We start from the raw sequence: 13,335 nt of genomic DNA, 5'->3' as shown, positions 1-13,335 counted from the left end.
TTCATTCTTTTTTGGGGTTCAACGAATGTCTCATCAGTTTTTGCGTAAATTCAGATTGCTGTTTTACTGAAAGTTTGAATATTTTTCCTTTATTTCAAAAATGTGTAAAAGAATACACAATATATTTGACGTGGCTTTGGGTTAACTCTTCACATTTCTAGCCAGAAAATTGCGAGCCTAATTCTCGCCACGGCGCAAAAATAAAGTTGACTAGTCTTTTTTAACCCAAAGAATCCTAGTAAAAATTAACGGTAAAAAATGCTATCAAAATTAAGCCATTTGTTAAAGTTCAGACCAGTTCAAGAGGTTAGAAAAAAATTTTTCAGGCATTCCTTGTATTTCTTTTTACGGCAAGTATCTAGCAACCGCAACAAAAAAAGTCAAATAAGCTTTAAATTTTTTTTGGTTGAGTTATTACCTTTTTTGTTTTCGTTTCTTTTTAGCAGTTGAATTTAAACGAGTTACAAATTAAGATATCTGGAAATCTGATTGTTATTTCTTCTTCTTCGGCGGTTACCCGAGGCTGTTCAAAAAATATTCTTCAAAAAATTTTAAAACTAGATCTCTTTGAGTTCCCCCAAGTCAGATTATTGTCTTGATTATTTTTTAATCAGTTCTTTCGAAACTTTTTAAAATGTGACGTGTTGATCTTATTATACAGAGGCCTGCCATTAGCTCGCTACTAAGTATACATCTGGAAATCAGCTTGTTAAATTTCAGGCCTCTGCTTCTTTGAAAATTTTTAATCCGAATGGCCAAAAATGAAACTTAACTATAATGAAACTGATGATCCAGCCAGCGTGGCCTAATGGATAAGGCGTCTGGCTGTTAACCAGAAGATTGCGCGTTCGAATCTCGCAGCGGGTAGTAGAGCTCTGTTTTTGTCCGAAAAAGTTTGAAGCTAATAGCAGTTTTGATTGGGTGGCTGTTTTAAATCAATGTACTTTAAGTTTTCGCAAAATCTCCGGCAATTACAGCAGTAAAACAGATACTTAAATTTTGAGTTTTAGACTGTTTTAGTCCATTTTTTAAATTTTTCGTAGCTATTTTCAGTTGAAATTAATTATTCTGTTTTAAAAATAATATATCTAGCAATCTGAAGGGGCTGTTCATTCTTTTTTGGCGGATCAACGGATGTCTCATCAGTTTTTGCGTAAGTTCAGATTGCTGTTTTACTGAAAGTTTGAATGTTTTACCTTTATTTCAAAATGTAAAATAGAATACACAGTATTTTCGACGTGGCTTTGGGTTAACTCTTCCCATTTCTAGCGAGAAAATTGCGAGCCTAAGTCTCACCACGGCGCGAAAATAAAGTTGACTGGTCTTTTTTAACCCAAAGAATCCTAGGAAAAATTAACGGTAAAAAATGCTATCAAAATTAAGCCATTTGTTAAAGTTCAGACCAGTTCAAGAGGATAGAAAAAAATTTGAGACGTTTTTGTAGAAAATCCTTGTATTTTTTTTTACGGCAAGTATCTAGCAATCGCAACAATAAAGAAGTCAAATAAACTTTGAATTTTTTTTGGTTGAGTTATTACCTTTTTTTTCGTTTCTTTTTAGCAGTTGAAATTGAACGAGTTACAAATTAAAATATCTGGAAATCTGATTGTTTTTTTTCTTCTTCGGTGGTTACCCGAGGCTGGTCAAAAACAAATTCTGCAGAAAATTTTAAAACTAGATCTCTTTGAGTTCCCGCAAGCCAGATTATTGTCTTGATTATTTTTTTATCAGTTCTTTCTAAACTTTTTAAAATGTGACGTGTTGATCTTATTATACAGAGGCCTGCCAGTAGCTCGCTACTAAGTATACATCTGGAAATGAGCTTATTAATTTTCAGGCCTCTGCTTCTTTGAAAATCTTTAATCCGAACGGCGAAAAATGAAACTTACCTATAATGAAAATGATATAATGTTTCGATTGGGTGGCTGTATTAAATCATTGTACCTCAAGTTTCCGCAAAGTCTCCAGCAATACCAGCAGTTAAACAGATACTTACATTTTGAGCTTTTGACTTTGTTTTAGTCCAATTTTTTTAAAATTTCCGTAGCTATTTTCAGTTGAAATTAATCAATCAGTTTTCTAAATGAGATATCTAGCAATCTGAAGGCTGTTCATTCTTTTTTGGGGTTCAACGAATGTCTCATCACTTTTTGCGTAAATTCAGATTGCTGTTTTACTGAAATTTTGAATATTTTTCCTTTATTTCAAAATGTGTAAAAGAATACACAATATATTCGACGTGGCTTTGGGTTAACTCTTCACAATTCTAGCCAGAAAATTGCGAGCCTAAGTCTCGCCACGGCGCGAAAATAAAGTTGACTGGTCTTTTTTAACCCAAAGAATCCTAGTAAAAATTAACGGTAAAAAATGCTATCAAAATTAAGCCATTTGTTAAATTTCAGACCAGTTCAAGAGGTTAGAAAAAAAATTTGAGGCATTCTTGTAGAAAATCATTGTATTTCTTTTTACGGCAAGTATCTAGCAACCGCAACAAAAACAGTCAAATAAGCTTTAAATTTTTTTTGGTTGAGTTATTACCTTTTTTGTTTTCGTTTCTTTTTAGCAGTTGAATTTAAACGAGTTACAAATTAAGATATCTGGAAATCTGATTGTTATTTCTTCTTCTTCGGCGGTTACCCGAGGCTGTTCAAAAAATATTCTTCAAAAAATTTTAAAACTAGATCTCTTTGAGTTCCCCCAAGTCAGATTATTGTCTTGATTATTTTTTAATCAGTTCTTTCGAAACTTTTTAAAATGTGACGTGTTGATCTTATTATACAGAGGCCTGCCATTAGCTCGCTACTAAGTATACATCTGGAAATCAGCTTGTTAAATTTCAGGCCTCTGCTTCTTTGAAAATTTTTAATCCGAATGGCCAAAAATGAAACTTAACTATAATGAAACTGATGATCCAGCCAGCGTGGCCTAATGGATAAGGCGTCTGGCTGTTAACCAGAAGATTGCGCGTTCGAATCTCGCAGCGGGTAGTAGAGCTCTGTTTTTGTCCGAAAAAGTTTGAAGCTAATAGCAGTTTTGATTGGGTGGCTGTTTTAAATCAATGTACTTTAAGTTTTCGCAAAATCTCCGGCAATTACAGCAGTAAAACAGATACTTAAATTTTGAGTTTTAGACTGTTTTAGTCCATTTTTTAAATTTTTCGTAGCTATTTTCAGTTGAAATTAATTATTCTGTTTTAAAAATAATATATCTAGCAATCTGAAGGGGCTGTTCATTCTTTTTTGGCGGATCAACGGATGTCTCATCAGTTTTTGCGTAAGTTCAGATTGCTGTTTTACTGAAAGTTTGAATGTTTTACCTTTATTTCAAAATGTAAAATAGAATACACAGTATTTTCGACGTGGCTTTGGGTTAACTCTTCCCATTTCTAGCGAGAAAATTGCGAGCCTAAGTCTCACCACGGCGCGAAAATAAAGTTGACTGGTCTTTTTTAACCCAAAGAATCCTAGGAAAAATTAACGGTAAAAAATGCTATCAAAATTAAGCCATTTGTTAAAGTTCAGACCAGTTCAAGAGGATAGAAAAAAATTTGAGACGTTTTTGTAGAAAATCCTTGTATTTTTTTTTACGGCAAGTATCTAGCAATCGCAACAATAAAGAAGTCAAATAAACTTTGAATTTTTTTTGGTTGAGTTATTACCTTTTTTTTCGTTTCTTTTTAGCAGTTGAAATTGAACGAGTTACAAATTAAAATATCTGGAAATCTGATTGTTTTTTTTCTTCTTCGGTGGTTACCCGAGGCTGGTCAAAAACAAATTCTGCAGAAAATTTTAAAACTAGATCTCTTTGAGTTCCCGCAAGCCAGATTATTGTCTTGATTATTTTTTTATCAGTTCTTTCTAAACTTTTTAAAATGTGACGTGTTGATCTTATTATACAGAGGCCTGCCAGTAGCTCGCTACTAAGTATACATCTGGAAATGAGCTTATTAATTTTCAGGCCTCTGCTTCTTTGAAAATCTTTAATCCGAACGGCGAAAAATGAAACTTACCTATAATGAAAATGATATAATGTTTCGATTGGGTGGCTGTATTAAATCATTGTACCTCAAGTTTCCGCAAAGTCTCCAGCAATACCAGCAGTTAAACAGATACTTACATTTTGAGCTTTTGACTTTGTTTTAGTCCAATTTTTTTAAAATTTCCGTAGCTATTTTCAGTTGAAATTAATCAATCAGTTTTCTAAATGAGATATCTAGCAATCTGAAGGCTGTTCATTCTTTTTTGGGGTTCAACGAATGTCTCATCACTTTTTGCGTAAATTCAGATTGCTGTTTTACTGAAATTTTGAATATTTTTCCTTTATTTCAAAATGTGTAAAAGAATACACAATATATTCGACGTGGCTTTGGGTTAACTCTTCACAATTCTAGCCAGAAAATTGCGAGCCTAAGTCTCGCCACGGCGCGAAAATAAAGTTGACTGGTCTTTTTTAACCCAAAGAATCCTAGTAAAAATTAACGGTAAAAAATGCTATCAAAATTAAGCCATTTGTTAAATTTCAGACCAGTTCAAGAGGTTAGAAAAAAAATTTGAGGCATTCTTGTAGAAAATCATTGTATTTCTTTTTACGGCAAGTATCTAGCAACCGCAACCAAAAAAAGTCAAATAAACTTTGAATTTTTGTTGTTGAGTATTACCTTATTTGTTTTAGTATCTTTTTAGCAGTTGAAATTAAACGAGTTACAAATTAAGATATCTGGAAATCTCATTGTTATTTATTCTTCTTCGGCGGTTACCCGAGGCTGGTCAAAAAAAATTCTTCAAAAATTTTTAAAACTAGATCTCTTTGAGTTCACCCAAGTCAGATTATTGTCTTGATTACTTTTTAATCAGTTCTTTCGAAACTTTTTAAAATGTGACGTGTTGATCTTATTATACAGAAGCCTGCCATTAGCTCGCCACTAAGTATACATCTGAAAATCAGCTTGTTAAATTTCAGGCCTCTGCTTTTTTGAAAATCATTAAAATCGGATCAACGAATGTCTCATCAGTTTTTGCGTAAGTTCAGATTGCTGTTTTACTGAAAGTTTGAATGTTTTTCCTTTTTTTTTGAAAATGTAAAATAGAATACACAGTATATTCGACGTGGCTTTGGGTTAACTCTTCACATTTCTAGCCAGAAAATTGCGAGCCTAAGTCTCACCACGACGCGAAAATTAAGTTGACTGGTCTTTTTTAACCCAAAGAATCCTAGGAAAAATTAACGGTAAAAAATGCTATCAAAATTAAGCCATTTGTTAAAGTTCAGACCAGTTCAAAAGGATAGAAAAAAAATTTGAGACGTTTTTGTAGAAAATCGTTATATTTCTTTTTACGGCAAGTATCTAGCAATCGCAACAATAAAGAAGTCAAATAAACTTCGAATTTTTTTTGGTTGAGTTTTTACCTTTTTTTGTTTTCGTTTCTTTTTATCAGTTGAATTTAAACGAGTTACAATTTAAGATATCTGGAAATCTGATTGTTTTTTTTCTTCTTCGGTGGTTACCCGAGGCTGGTCAAAAACAAATTCTGCAGAAAATTTCAAAACTAGATCTCTTTGAGTTCCCGCAAGTCAGATTATTGTCTTGACTATTTTTTAATTAGTTCTGTCGAAATTTTTCTAAAACGTGACGTGTGTAACTTATTATACAGAGGCCTGCCATTAGCTCGATACTAAGTGTACATCTGGAAATCAGCCCGCGTGGCCCGCGATGAAAGTGTCGGAGTCCAGCCCGCGGGGCCTAATGGATAAGGCGTCTGGCTCCTAACCAGAAGATAGCGAGTTCGAAGCTCGCCGCGGTTAGTAAAGTACTGTATATGTCCGTAAAAAGTTTGAAGCTAATAGCAGTTTCGTATGGGTGGCTCTCTTAAATCTTTGTACTTCAAGTTTCCGCAAAATCTCTAGCAATTACATCAGTAAAACAGATACTTAAACTTTGAGTTTTTGACTTTGTTTTAGTCCAATTTTTTTTAAAATTTCCGTAACTGTTTTCAGTTGAAATTAATCAATCGGTTTTCAAAATGAGATATCTAGCAATCTGAAGGCTGTTCATTCTTTTTTGGGGTTCAACGAATGTCTCATCAGTTTTTGCGTAAATTCAGATTGCTGTTTTACTGAAAGTTTGAATATTTTTCCTTTATTTCAAAAATGTGTAAAAGAATACACAATATATTTGACGTGGCTTTGGGTTAACTCTTCACATTTCTAGCCAGAAAATTTCGAGCCTAATTCTCGCCACGGCGCAAAAATAAAGTTGACTGGTCTTTTTTAACCCAAAGAATCCTAGTAAAAATTAACGGTAAAAAATGCTATCAAAATTAAGCCATTTGTTAAAGTTCAGACCAGTTCAAGAGGTTAGAAAAAAAAATTTCAGGCATTCCTTGTATTTCTTTTTACGGCAAGTATCTAGCAACCGCAACAAAAAAAGTCAAATAAACTTTGAATTTTTTTTGGTTGAGTTATTACCTTTTTTGTTTTCGTTTCTTTTTAGCAGTTGAATTTAAACGAGTTACAAATTAAGATATCTGGAAATCTGATTGTTATTTCTTCTTCTTCGGCGGTTACCCGAGGCTGTTCAAAAAATATTCTTCAAAAAATTTTAAAACTAGATCTCTTTGAGTTCCCCCAAGTCAGATTATTGTCTTGATTATTTTTTAATCAGTTCTTTCGAAACTTTTTAAAATGTGACGTGTTGATCTTATTATACAGAGGCCTGCCATTAGCTCGATACTAAGTGTACATCTGGAAATCAGCCCGCGTGGCCCGCGATGAAAGTGTCGGAGTCCAGCCCGCGGGGCCTAATGGATAAGGCGTCTGGCTCCTAACCAGAAGATTGCGAGTTCGAATCTCGCCGCGGGTAGTAAAGTACTGTATATGTCCGTAGAAAGTTTGAAGCTAATAGCAGTTTCGTATGGTTGGCTCTCTTAAATCATTGTACTTCAAGTTTCCGCAAAATCTCCAGCAATTACATCAGTAAAACAGATACTTAAACTTTGAGTTTTTGACTTTGTTTTAGTCCAATTTTTTTTAAAATTTCCGTTGCTGTTTTCAGTTGAAATTAATCAATCGGTTTTCAAAATGAGATATCTAGCAATCTGAAGGCTGTTCATTCTTTTTTGGGGTTCAACGAATGTCTCATCAGTTTTTGCGTAAATTCAGATTGCTGTTTTACTGAAAGTTTGAATATTTTTCCTTTATTTCAAAAATGTGTAAAAGAATACACAATATATTTGACGTGGCTTTGGGTTAACTCTTCACATTTCTAGCCAGAAAATTGCGAGCCTAATTCTCGCCACGGCGCAAAAATAAAGTTGACTAGTCTTTTTTAACCCAAAGAATCCTAGTAAAAATTAACGGTAAAAAATGCTATCAAAATTAAGCCATTTGTTAAAGTTCAGACCAGTTCAAGAGGTTAGAAAAAAATTTTTCAGGCATTCCTTGTATTTCTTTTTACGGCAAGTATCTAGCAACCGCAACAAAAAAAGTCAAATAAACTTTAAATTTTTTTTGGTTGAGTTATTACCTTTTTTGTTTTCGTTTCTTTTTAGCAGTTGAATTTAAACGAGTTACAAATTAAGATATCTGGAAATCTGATTGTTATTTCTTCTTCTTCGGCGGTTACCCGAGGCTGTTCAAAAAATATTCTTCAAAAAATTTTAAAACTAGATCTCTTTGAGTTCCCCCAAGTCAGATTATTGTCTTGATTATTTTTTAATCAGTTCTTTCGAAACTTTTTAAAATGTGACGTGTTGATCTTATTATACAGAGGCCTGCCATTAGCTCGCTACTAAGTATACATCTGGAAATCAGCTTGTTAAATTTCAGGCCTCTGCTTCTTTGAAAATTTTTAATCCGAATGGCCAAAAATGAAACTTAACTATAATGAGACGTTTTAGTTAAGTAACAAAGATTGCGCGTTCGAATCTCGCAGCGGGTAGTAGAGCTCTGTTTTTGTCCGAAAAAGTTTGAAGCTAATAGCAGTTTCGATTGGGTGGCTGTTTTAAATCAATGTACTTCAAGTTTTCGCAAAATCTCCGGCAATTACAGCAGTAAAACAGATACTTAAATTTTGAGTTTTAGACTTTGTTTTAGTCCATTTTTTAAATTTTCCGTAGCTATTTTCAGTTGAAATTAATTATTCTGTTTTAAAAATGATATATCTAGCAATCTGAAGGGGCTGTTCATTCTTTTTTGGCGGATCAACGGATGTCTCATCAGTTTTTGCGTAAGTTCAGATTGCTGTTTTACTGAAAGTTTGAATGTTTTACCTTTATTTCAAAATGTAAAATAGAATACACAGTATTTTCGACGTGGCTTTGGGTTAACTCTTCCCATTTCTAGCGAGAAAATTGCGAGCCTAAGTCTCACCACGGCGCGAAAATAAAATTGACTGGTCTTTTTTAACCCAAAGAATCCTAGGAAAAATTAACGGTAAAAAATGCTATCAAAATTAAGCCATTTGTTAAAGTTCAGACCAGTTCAAGAGGATAGAAAAAAATTTGAGACGTTTTTTGTAGAAAATCCTTGTATTTCTTTTTACGGCAAGTATCTAGCAATCGCAACAATAAAGAAGTCAAATAAACTTTGAATTTTTTTTTGGTTGAGTTATTACCTTTTTTTTTCGTTTCTTTTTAGCAGTTGAAATTGAACGAGTTACAAATTAAGATATCTGGAAATCTGATTGTTTTTTTTCTTCTTCGGTGGTTACCCGAGGCTGGTCAAAAACAAATTCTGCAGAAAATTTTAAAACTAGATCTCTTTGAGTTCCCGCAAGCCAGATTATTGTCTTGATTATTTTTTTATCAGTTCTTTCTAAACTTTTTAAAATGTGACATGTTGATCTTATTATACAGAGGCCTGCCAGTAGCTCGCTACTAAGTATACATCTGGAAATCAGCTTATTAAATTTCAGGCCTCTGCTTCTTTGAAAATCTTTAATCCGAATGGCGAAAACTGAAACTTAACTATAATGAAATTGATGATCCAGCCAGCGTGACCTAATGGATAAGGCGTCTGGCTCCTAACCAGAAGATTGCGCGTTCGAATCTCGCCGAGGGTAGTAAAGCTCTGTATTTTTCCGGAAAAAGTTTGAAGCTAATAGCAGTTTCGATTGGGTGGCTTTTTTAAATCAATTTACTTCAAGTTTTCGCAAAATCTCCAGCAATTACAGCAGTAAAACAGATACCTAAATTTTGAGTTTTTGACTTTGTTTTAGTCCAATTGTTTTTAAAATTTCCGCAGATATTTTTAGTTGAAATTCATCAATCGTTTTTCAAAATGAGTCATCTAGCAATCTGATGGCTGTTCATTCTTTTTTGGGGGATCAACGAATGTCTCATCAGTTTTTGCGTAAGTTCAGATTGCTGTTTTACTGAAAGTTTGAATGTTTTTCCTTTATTTCAAAATGTAAAATAGAATACACAGTATATTCGACGTGGCTTTGGGTTAACTCTTCACATTTCTAGCCAGAAAATTGCGAGCCTAAGTCTCACCACGGCGCGAAAATAAAGTTGACTGGTCTTTTTTAACCCAAAGAATCCTAGGAAAAATAAACGGTAAAAATGCTATCAAAATTAAGCCATTTGTTAAAGTTCAGACCAGTTCAAGAGGTTAGAAAAAAAATTTGAGGCATTTTTTAGAAAATCATTGTATTTCTTTTTACGGCAAGTATCCAGCAACCGCAACAAAAAAAAGTCAAATAAACTTTGAATTTTTGTTGTTGAGTATTACCTTTTTTGTTTTCGTTTCTTTTTAGCAGTTGAAATTAAACGAGTTACAAATTAGGATATCTGGAAATCTGATTGTTTTTTTTCTTCATCGGCGGTTACCCGAAGCTGGTCAAAAACAAATTCTGCAGAAAACTTTAAAACTAGATCTCTTTGAGTTCCCGCAAGTCAGATTATTGTCTTGACTATTTCTTAATCAGTTCTGTCGAAATTTTTCTAAACCGTGACGTGTTGAACTTATTATACAGAGGCCTGCCATTAGCTCGCTACTAAGTGTACAACTGGAAATCAGCCCGCGTGGCCCGCGATGAAAGTGTCGAATCCAGCCCGCGTGGCCTAAGGGATAAGGCGTCTGGCTCCTAACCAGAAGATTGCTAGTTGGAATCTCGCCGCGGGTAGTGAAGTTCTGTATCTGTCCGTAAAAAGTTTGAAGCTAATAGCAGTTTCGTTTGGGTGGCTCTATTAAATCATTGTACTTCAAGTTTCCGCAAAATCTCCAGCAATTACATCAGTAAAACAGATACTTAAACTTTGAGTTTTTGACTTTGTTTTAGTCCAATTTTTTTTAAAATTTCCGTAGCTGTTTTCAGTTGAAATTAATCAATCGGTTTTCAAAATGAGATATCTAGCAATCTGAAGGCTGTTCATTCTTTTTTGGGGTTCAACGAATGTCTCATCAGTTTTTGCGTAAATTCAGATTGCTGTTTTACTGAAAGTTTGAATATTTTTCCTTTATTTCAAAATGTGTAAAAGAATACACAATATATTCGACGTGGCTTTGGGTTAACTCTTCACATTTCTAGCCAGAAAATTGCGAGCCTAAGTCTCGCCACCTCGCGAAAATAAAGTTGATTGGTCTTTTTTAACCCAAAGAATCCTAGTAAAAATTAACGGTAAAAAATGCTATCAAAATTAGGCCATTTGTTAAAGTTCAGACCAGTTCAAGAGGTTAGAAAAACAATTTGAGGCATTTTTGTAGAAAATCATTGTTTTTCTTTTTACGGCAAGTATCTAGCAACCGCAACAAAAACAGTCAAATAAACTTTGAATTTTTGTTGTTGAGTATTACCTTTTTTGTTTTAGTATCTTTTTAGCATTTGAAATTAAACGAGTTACAAATTAAGATATCTGGATATCTCATTGTTATTTGTTCTTCTTCGGCGGTTACCCGAGGCTGGTCAAAAAATTATTCTTCAAAATATTTTAAAACTAGATCTCTTTGAGTTTCCCCAAGTCAGATTATTGTCTTGATTATTTTTTAATCAGTTTTTTCGAAACTTTTTAAAATGTGACGTGTTGATCTTATTATACAGAGGCCTGCTATTAGCTCGCCACTAAGTATACATCTGAAAATCAGCTTGTTAAATTCAGGCCTCTGCTTCTTTGAAAATCTTTAATCCGAATGGCGAAAAATGAAACTTAACTATAATGAAACTGATGATCCAGCCAGCGTGGCCTAATGGATAAGGCGTCTGGCTCCTAACCAGAAGATTGCGCGTTCGAATCTCGCCGCGGGAGTTAAAGCTTTGTATTTGTCCGGAAAAAGTTTGAAGCTAATAGCAGTTTCGATTGGGTGGCGCGAAAATAAAGTTGACTGGTCTTTTTTAACCCAAAGAATCCTAGGAAAAATTAACGGTAAAAAATGCTATCAAAATTAAGCCATTTGTTAAAGTTCAGACCAGTTCAAGAGGATAGAAAAAAAATTTGAGACTTTTTTTGTAGAAAATCGTTATATTTCTTTTTACGGCAAGTATCTAGCAATCGGAACAATAAAAAAGTCAAATAAACTTCGAATTTTTTTTGGTTGAGTTTTTACCTTTTTTGTTTTCGTTTCTTTTTAGCAGTTGAAATTAAACGAGTTACAATTTAAGATATCTGGAAATCTGATTGTTTTTTTTTCTTCTTCGGCGGTTACCCGAGGCTGGTCAAAAACAAATTCTGTAGAAAATTTTAAAACTAGATCTCTTTGAGTTCCCGCAAGTCAGATTATTGTCTTGACTATTTTTTAATGAGTTCTGTCGAAATTTTTCTAAAACGTGACGTGTTGATCTTATTATACAGAAGCCTGCCATTAGCTCGCCACTAAGTATACATCTGAAAATCAGCTTGGTAAATTTCAGGCCTCTGCTTCTTTGAAAATCTTTAATCCGAATGGCGAAAAATGAAACTTAACTATAACGAAACTGATGATCCAGCCAGCGTGGCCTAATGGATAAGGCGTCTAATTCCAAACCAGAAGATTGCGCGTTCGAATCTCACCGCGGGTAGTAAAGCTCTGTATTTGTCCGGAAAAAGTTTGAAGCTAATAGCAGTTTCGATTGGGTGGCTGTTTTAAATCAGTGTACTTCAAGTTTTCGCAAAATCTCCGGCAATTACAGCAGTAAAACAGATACTTAAATTTTGAGTTTTTGACTTTGTTTTAGTCCATTTTTTAAAATTTCCGTAGCTATTTTCAGTTGAAATTAGTTAATCGGTTTTAAAAATGATAAATCTAGCAATCTGAAGGGGCTGTTCATTCTTTTTTGGCGGATCAACGAATGTCTCATCAGTTTTTGCGTAAGTTCAGATTGCTGTTTTACTGAAAGTTTGAATGTTTTTCCTTTATTTTAAAATGTAAAATAGAATACACCGTATATTCGACATGGCCAGAAAATTTCGAGCCTAAGTCTCACCACGGCGCGAAAATAAAGTTGACTGGTCTTTTTTAACCCAAAGAATCCTAGGAAAAATTAACGGTAAAAAATGCTATCAAAATTAAGCCATTTGTTAAAGTTCAGACCAGTTCAAGAGGATAGAAAAAAAATTTGAGACGTTTTTGTAGAAAATCATTGTATTTCTTTTTACGGCAAGTATCTAGCAATCGCAACAATAAAGAAGTCAAATAAACTTTGAATTTTTTTTGGTTGAGTTATTACCTTTTTTGTTTTCGTTTCTTTTTAGCAGTTGAAATTAAACGAGTTACAAATTAAGATATCTGGAAATCTGATTGTTTTTTTTTTCTTCTTCAGCTGTTACCCGAAGCTGGTCAAAAACAAATTCTGCAGAAAATTTTCAAACTAGATCTCTTTGAGTTCCCGCAAGTCAGATTATTTTTTAATCAGTTCTGTCGAAATTTTTCTAAAACGTGACGTGTTGATCTTATTATACAGAGGCCTGCCATTAGCTCGCTACTAAGTATACATCTGGAAATCAGCTTGTTAAATGTCAGGCCTCTGCTTCTTTGAAAATCTTTAATCCGAATGGCGAAAAATGAAACTTAACTATAATGAAACTGATGATCCAGCCATTGGGCCTAATGGATAAGGCGTCTGGCTCCAACCCAGAAGATTGCGCGTTCGAATCACGCCGCGGGTAGTAAAGCGCTGTAATTGTCCGGAAAAAGTTTGAAGCTAATATCAGTTTCGTTTGGGTGGCTCTATTAAATCATTGTACTTCAAGTTTCCGCAAAATTTCCAGCAATTACATCAGTTAAACAGATCCTTTAATTTTGAGTTTTTGACTTTGTTTTAGTCCATTTTTTTCAATTTCCGTAGCTATTTTCAGTTGAAATTAATCAATCGATTTTCAAAATGAGATATCTAGCAATCTGAAGGCTGTCTTTTTTGGGGTT

At 33.8% G+C, this 13,335-nt stretch overlaps 1 non-coding gene across 1 annotated transcript; it reads left to right on the top strand.

The window, feature by feature from the left end:
• The first annotated feature begins 6,786 nt into the window (after nt 1–6,786).
• On the top strand, nt 6,787–6,859 carry Trnar-ccu (transfer RNA arginine (anticodon CCU)). Its single transcript has one exon. It is a non-coding gene; the product is annotated as a tRNA-Arg (tRNA).
• The last annotated feature ends 6,476 nt before the right edge of the window (nt 6,860–13,335 follow it).

This window comes from Symsagittifera roscoffensis, chromosome 6 (assembly GCF_963678635.1).
Source record: "Symsagittifera roscoffensis chromosome 6, txSymRosc1.1, whole genome shotgun sequence".
Taxonomy (NCBI): Eukaryota; Metazoa; Xenacoelomorpha; order Acoela; family Convolutidae; genus Symsagittifera; species Symsagittifera roscoffensis.
The sequence above is the reverse complement of the archived record's forward strand: the minus strand, read 5'-3'. Positions and strand labels throughout refer to the sequence as shown.